Raw genomic sequence first — 8337 nt, 5'->3', positions numbered from 1 at the left:
GGCTTGCTGAGAAGTCCAAAAAAAAGAGGAGTGTGGAGTCTTATTGTGATGCAAATGGACACGGTATTGTGCTTAAACAATGCATTAATACGTCCCCTTTTGAGCAGATAACATCACAAGACGCACAATAACACAAAATGATGTCCTCTGAGGTTATTTAAAGCGATATGACATCAAATCCTGACACTGCAAGAAGTGCTTACTGCCTGTCCAACTGGTTTTGTCTCCAGCTTTGATAAAAACAGATGAAGGATAGAAGACTGCTTTTGAATCCTAGCCACTATATGGGAAAGTCTATTTACATAATATTATGTATATTGTATTCCGCTCCATTCTAATGTTTGAATGTATAACGGAATTTAAGTCTTTATGCGCCAACACAGGAGGAAGTGTTGTAGCTTAAACGCAAGACACGTGGCAAGGTGTCCGATAACTTTGTCTTCTACCTGTAATCTGATGCTGCGCAGAACGGAGGGATCGGCCTCACTTCCCCGGGGTGATTTATGATTGAGGACATGTTAATAAAAATATCAAAACAATCTGAGCTCTGGTGGGGAAGATACCGGTCCGCTACGTACATCATGCTCGACAGGCCTGTGCAAGGAACGGCCTGCTCGGTGATATTATGCTCGTATGGATGCCCCGTTGCCCTGCTCTTGAATAGAATATGCAGCTGTTGTTTGTTTTTGGGAGGGTCGGTGGGGGTAGCACTACTCACACAAGGTGACATTTGCGTGAACATGTGTTCCTCCTTGGCTGATAGGTGAACCATCTTGAAATCATGGTCCCAAAGGAGCCAGGGATGGTTTTCCTTCCTTGAAATCCGTATGAGTTAAACGTCTGTTTAATTTGGACATGAATTGTTATATTATACCCAGTGGAACATGCTGCTGTTACTGAATAAACACCCCTTCGAAATCTGCTCTCACTATAGTATGCATATCTGAACTCACTGGAGACACATTCCAAATAGTTCATTAAATGCCTGGATAAAAAAATGTAGTGCTGAGTTCACCTCTCGCACTGATATTTTTTTTCTCCCTCTTGCTTTTGATGGATTTATATGGAGTTTGGGCGTGGACGCAGAGTAATTTAGTATGTGTTAAAAGCCACTGCTGGGATGTAGCCTGTTATACTCAATTCCACTTCCAATATCACTGTTCCTGAAATCTCAGTGATTTTCTTGTCTTGCCGAACACAAAATCATCACAAAGTACGCTGTCAAAAAGGAAATGTTCTGAAACATGGGATCCACTCCAAACATACCTTGATTCTGCTGTCAGGGAGCACACAGTGTACTGATGTTGTCAAAGTGTTACACTGATGTTCTGTGAAAAACTACTTTATATTTCAGTGGCTTTCTGTGAGTGATTCAAACTAAATGCTGTTGTCAGGTGCTTTTAATACAGAAAAATGTTTATTTCAGCAACCTCGCTGTGCACTTTCTCTATGTATGCTTATCCTTAAATATACATAAATATATAGCATGTCTTCTTACACAAACAACTCTGCTGCTGCTTGCCTGTTGATAATTCTTATCTGTAAGTCTTTCTTAAAGGTCCATGTTGTGTTAAATGTTTCCTCGTAATTATGATTTTTGTTCTTTATGGTTTATCAGTACATCAAGACATTTTAAATTGAAGTCAATGGGGACAAGCTTAGAGGTCCAGTGTGTCACATTTAGGAGGCTCTAATGGCCTAAATGATATTCATAAGTATGTTTCCATTAGTGTATAATCATCTGAAAATAAGATTTCTTGTGTTTTTGTTACCTTGGAAAGAATCATTTTTATCTACAGAGGGAGCAGGTCCTCTTCTATGGAGGCTGCTATTGTTGAACCGCCATGTTTCTACAGTAGCCCAGAACGGACAAACCAAACACTGGCTCTTGATCGTAGTTTCGCATCCACCGTAGTTTCTCATATATGCTTGGAAGGCGAACGGTATTCAGTTAGCTGTAATCTGCAACTTCACCACTAGATTCCACTAAATCCTACACAGTGGTCCTTTAAATCTTTAAATTAAAGTCAATGGGAAGAAGCTTAAAGAATAATCCTGATTTATTACAACTTGGGTCTTGCTTTTGGCTTGTTCCTAATGCTTATGATGAAATTGTGCTCACCAATTCCACTAAACCAAATCGCCACAACAAAGTCCGACGAGGCAAGTAACACCCATTGTAAACAGGTCAACAGATTAGACTGTCACCTTTAAAAAAAAATTTTTTTTTTTTGTTATTTGGTTGTTCACTTTTTCAATGATATATATTTTTACCCTCTTATACTTTTCTATCTATCTATCTATCTATCCTTTTTTGGTGACATCTCTCGAATTCATGGCTATGTGCCAGAGTATTTGCACATGGTACAGCATTACCTACGCTAATTACCTATGCTAATAACAAACAATCAGCCACCAATTTATGATCAAGTGGGATTCATTATTCAGCTCACGCGCAGATTTGGATGTTTAAGACCGTTTGGTGCTTATTTTTTCAGAAACAGAAAAATACAAGAAAACAGAAAAAAAATTGTAGACTATGTTGCTGTATGAGGCCCTGATCTTTGCAGGAAAACATTCCTTCAAGATACATTTCTCCCAACATGAGCTGTTGCACCCTGACACTGGCAAAGTTAGACTTGTATAAATGTCAAGAGAGATGTGTCCTCCTTTTGTTCGCTGCAGAATTTGCCAGCAGCTCATTTCCTCCAGGAACGCATTAACAAAGCAGTTAATTCTATCATTAATTAAAAGGAATCACAATTCAGTGAACACTTCAAATTAATCTATTGAGATTTGCTCTCACACAATGCTCACATTCTATTTTCTTTGTCTCATCAAAGAAATTGCAGCTCGAGAGGCATGTTGTTTTTTTTTCATGTCATTTCCGTCAGTCTGATCCTGTGTAGCTCTGTTAGCAAAGCATGTCACCAACACTGCCAGGTTTGGCATTCTGATTCCAAAGGGATCCATCCATGCAATAGATGAGTACACTCGTAGCATTAGTGAGGCGCTAACACAGGAGAGGTTTGACAAAAAAGAACATCTTAGAGACACACTGTAAAATAAAAAATCGTATTATTACGGTAAAAAACTGGCAGCAGTGGTTGCCAGAACTTCTTCTACTGTAACGGTAAAAGGACATTCAGGGGGGCTTCAGGGGGTTTACCATCAAAAGAAATAATTTTGCCATAAAATTAACATGAAGATACCATATGAATGCCGTATAAAGAAAAGGTTTTGCCTTTAAACAAAGTGGCTCACTGTTAAACTAGTTAGTCGGATTACACTGCCTATAATCTGTAATGTAAAATCTTAATAAATACTCAATGCTATTTAACAGTGGAATACTGGCAGCTGTGCTTATTATGAAGGTGTGACCTGATTTACTCATAAACTGATTTTAAGCATAATTAGTGAAATTTAATAGCTTATGTTCATACATCCAACCGAGTGCCCTTTGGAGCAGTGAGTGCATGTGAAATTGATCTAAAAGGCATTGTTTTCTTTATGAATCCTACATTATGTGTAGAATAATGCAGCTAAATAGTTTCATAACACCAGCTAAATGTTTGATCTGGCCATTGGCCACACTGAGCTGTTTATCTCCTCAGTCACTGAAGTTGGGTTATAAATACTCAGTGCTTGGCATCTCCACAGTATAGAGCTACTTGGAGGGTGATAAGGTGCTAATTAGCAACTGTTAGCAGAAATAAAAAAACTACATCCATGGAATGAAGCACATCTCGCCGTTGCCACCGAATGTTCCGCCGATGATCCTTTCTCCTCCGCTCCGAGACTTGAGAGATGTCCCTTATTAACACTGTGTACAAGAAACTCTCTTTTTTTTTCTTCCTTCCAGGCAAGCCAGGTCTGACAAATTAAGGCTGTGGAGTCATTAGATTAAGATAAGAACTTATCTTTTACTCTGAGACAGACTTTTATCTATTGTATTTCTCTTCTCTCCCATCTCTTTCATTCCCTCTCTCCCCCCATTCACTGAGAGATTGTTAAAGTAATTGGGATGTTATGTGACCAGAAAGGCCAGATAAGTTTTTAACCCTGTCATGGATTAACCTCTCATGTCTGAGGTAGGTCACGAAAGGTGCAGTTGGAGACATGTTAAGACTCATTTAAGGGAATCTTGATGTATTATTGTTGGAAGACAGCTTGTTTTCTGCAGGTACATGTGCCAGGAGGTCTGGAAATGACTTCTGTATGCTGTCAGGGGTTATTAAAGCATAAAGTGTATTTTTGGGGTCGCTGGGCAAGACTGGTGTAGTGTCTTCATTTCCGAGTACATCATTTAGAAACGTTCAACCAGGTTTCATCACATGGTTCCTGAAAGCTATTTTAAATGACCTTTTAAAGTTAATCACAGTCATGCTCTGTTCAGCAAGTTTAAAGAGAATCTGTGTCAAAAAAGGGGGGGTAAAAGCTGAATCTCTCTCGTAATATAATCCACGGCAGGGTAATTAGGAAAAGTAGCTTTTAGAACATCAAATTAACAATCATTGTCAGATGCTTCATCGTTTCTAAAAGCTGTATGCATTTGACCCAATCTTCTGTATATTTTTCTGTGTTATTAATATCTAAGGGAAGAATAGCAGCCCCGAGCAGCATGATTAGAGCATTGAGATTTATTATTCCTCAAAGCAGAACATATGAAAAACACCTGAAATAAACGAGTTAGACCCTTATGGCAGCAGCCAGTGCATTTCTATGATCCCAGTGTTTATAATCCTTTGTTTTAAAGGTCATCGCACCACCTCGTTGATATCTAGACATTTCTTTGAAGCACTAATTGTGTCTACATTCTTGACCACTTTGTCAGACAACTCCACACTAGAGCTGAGAATTCAGAGGAGTATATGCTGCTTGTTTACTGCGATCAAGATAACAAGGACAAGTCTGTGAAATAACGAAGGCCGGGGCCTGATGCAGAAAACACTATATTTTCCATTTTAATGGTGTTTAAGCGTGGAAGCTGGAGGAGAGATAGCTTGAAAAATGTAACTAAAGGATCGGATTCAGTGGGATCCAAATGGCAAGGGTAGCTGTTGGGCATGATGACGTTCCTTTGATGTGAGCTATAACTAGCTTTAAGCTCGGCTCGGGCGCATCATGGCTGCATCCTGACTGATGTGGGTATTCCACTTAGATGAGGGCCAGTTTGTCATGTGAGCCAACTGTACCTTTAATTTGAAATTCTCTAATGTCTCAGATGGGAGGACATTAAAGGCCGGGGTCATTAGTGTATTGTAATGTTTGCCCACAACTGTGAGCTGGACTGTCATCTCCTGGAATTTTGTCATATTCATCAATGCTGTGCATAATGGGACGAGATACTATTTACATATCAGATCAAAATTGCCAGAGGAGAGCATTAATTATTGAAAAACTGACAGAATCAAAAGAGCAGCTTTTTCCTCTTCATAGTTTGTTGTCTGCACAGACTGAAAGCCACTCTATGCCCAGTAAACACAATTATCTCAATTTTAAAGACGTTGCAGGCTGTTTTGAGAGAACATGCTCCACACAAAGGCCACAGCGTCTTCTGTCACCATAGTAAAATGAAGGTTTGCCCTTCATGCCACACTTCCCCAATGAGCTGTAACAAGCGTCTGAGAGAGGACGTGGTGCAGCCTCTGGAGAGCCACCTACTGTACTTTGTGCCTCTTTGTTTGTGTGTCAGGCTGCTGATGTGCTGCTTAGCAGGCTCTGAATAATAGAAAGTGCATCATATTGATCAGTGACATTGAGCGTGAAACTGACTTAATTACTGGAAATACAGCAGAGTGCTAACAAAAAGTGAACACAGCACTGCAGATTGTTCTTTCCAGGTAGAATGGTTTCTTAACTGTTGTTTGGCTGTATGTTATCCTGTTAACAGTAATGCATTCAAGAGGCCCTTGAATGACATTGTTCCGCCTGTGTGATAAACATAAGACATCCACCTGAGTATGCAGTGAGCAATATTTATGAATTATTTGTGCGAATTTATTCAAGGCCTGTATTATTATAATTGTTATATTCCTCCAGTAGCTGCGATAACAATATGAACTTGTGAAATATTCTACCATCAAAGCAAGTATCATACCTGTGGTGGGACTGCACACTACAACTTTTGGATTTAGCTGTAATTATTTAATTTTTATGCACTTTCCCTTTGGGGATCATTAAAATTTCATCTTGATCTTATCTTCTTAATCATAATCTTAAAATCTGTTTGAGTATGTTGTAACCTGCTTTTCCACTGATGCAGTAAACTGTGTTTATTTTATGCTCAATGCTAAGTCTTAAGGTCTCCTTAAAGATATAAGAATATGAGGTAAAACCGTGCCTTAGCTGACTTTTTAAGGTGCCACACACACCATCTGTTTAAACAGAGCCATAATGGTCTATAATGAAGTTTGTTTTACAATACTGCCCCAGTATGTACAGTAAATTATATGCATAGGCAATGGGGACAGCAAGGACTAGAAAATGCAGACGGATACATTTTACAGCATCTTCCCCGTCCACAGTGTCATCCCCTTAAGCTGCCAAGTGAGTGTAGGGGGGTGAATTCATGAGGGTCTTCTGTAATAGGCTGGCACACACACAGGCACAGCCTGTGGAACCTTACAGGCTGCTGAAGCTGGTCTTGGCATTGCTTTTGGCAGCTATGTGGTTATGTGCTCTCTCGCACTACACATTCTTTCTGAAAAAAGAAAGTTTTAACTAGCTGGTCTTACCGCTCCTTTATAAATGAGGAAGCCCTTGGCATAAATAGATCTACATGTTCATTTGGTATATTAAGAGAGACACACAGTTAAAGAGTGTTCATTACAATTGTAAATTTCTGCCCTCGGGCCCTTAGCCCGGCGCTAGATTACATGAGGTCTATGCTCACGGACAGCGCCTGGCATCTGATTGAGGGTCCAGTGCAGCTAATTAATTTCATTAGAAAGTGAAGTCATCTTCTAGCAGGAATTAATATTTGGAGCGTCATGTTGCTAATTTATTTCCAGATTTAATTAGCTCAGAGAAGAAATGTTGCTTGGGCAAGAGGACTTTTTAATTATCAGCTTGGATAAATTTGAAAATGTTGATGCCTAAGGGTTGAGTTAATTAAAACCTGCATTATTTTAACTTTAATTAGCTCCCATCTTTGTTTTTCTTCACCATATGGCCATGTCCTGTAGTCAAATTTAGTTAATTAAGCTAATTAAGCTAATCATTTTAATTACTCAAGACAATGTGATTGGATAGAGGATGACTACAAGTTTATAGCCAAGTACTTGTTTTTCATTAAGTTGAAGGGACAGAGTTATTTCTGATTGCAGTTGGCAAGCATAGCAGAGTAGTTTGAGAATGAGACAGCCTCTGAGATATTAAGGCTGAAGTCTAATTGCATTCCTTGATAATAATAAAAAAAAAATCTTGTCACCAGCACAACTCTTTTAGTGGAGAAATGGTTTACTACGACATCTTTAAGCTTTCTGCTCGTGTGCTGATGTTGGCCCCTTGTACTCCATCAGATTAAATAATGTCTACGCTTACTCACGTTTTAAGAGGTTCGACACCAGAAGAGATGCTCTGTTCACTACCAGGAGCATGCGGGAGGCACACTAACAGATATCATGATGTGCAGATAAAGTCATTGTTGGTTGGACAAACATCCCTCCTGATATACAGCATGGAAAACATGTGAAACCTTCACGTCTGACTAGTTTCTTTTGACCACAGCGGGCTATGAAATTGAATTGTAATTGGGTTAAAGCCTTGTGTCTGTGGTTGCTGGTGTGATAGGATGCTGCCCTTCCCCTTCATGACCCCGGAGTGTGGGATGGCTGGGGCGTGGGTCTATGTGAGCTGCTAGCAGCTGTGCGTCAGTCTGGACACAAGCTGGGCCCATCCAGAAGCCAGGCCTAGCTGACAGATGCAGAGGCTAAACCCAATAATGAAATAATACTGGGAGACATCATGTCCGTGGTTTCCATCATTGTTAAAAGATTTTGGTAGCGTGTACCCCCACTTAGGTAATTTGTTTCCATGTATAATCCTATTGCTCACTATTAAATTAAACCAACTGGTCATTTCAGTTTGGAGCCTATAAATAAACTGGTTGCTGTGTGCATGGGCAGTATGTGGGACGTCTCATCTGATTAGAAGGGAAGCACTTAATAATTTGTACTGAAAAAGGTGACCTTCAGTGTCAGGTGACCTCAGTGGTCTGCCACACATATGGCCCGGCAATATTACTAATGTCTGTTCCTAATGTATTTTCACAATCCTGATCCGGGGCCACTCTCCACAAATTGTTTTGGACAAATGTTGATGTGTGGTGAGATG

The sequence above is a fragment of the Dicentrarchus labrax genome, unplaced genomic scaffold, assembly GCF_905237075.1.
Source record: "Dicentrarchus labrax unplaced genomic scaffold, dlabrax2021, whole genome shotgun sequence".
Classification (NCBI taxonomy): domain Eukaryota; kingdom Metazoa; phylum Chordata; class Actinopteri; family Moronidae; genus Dicentrarchus; species Dicentrarchus labrax.
Note: the sequence above shows the minus strand (reverse complement) of the source record.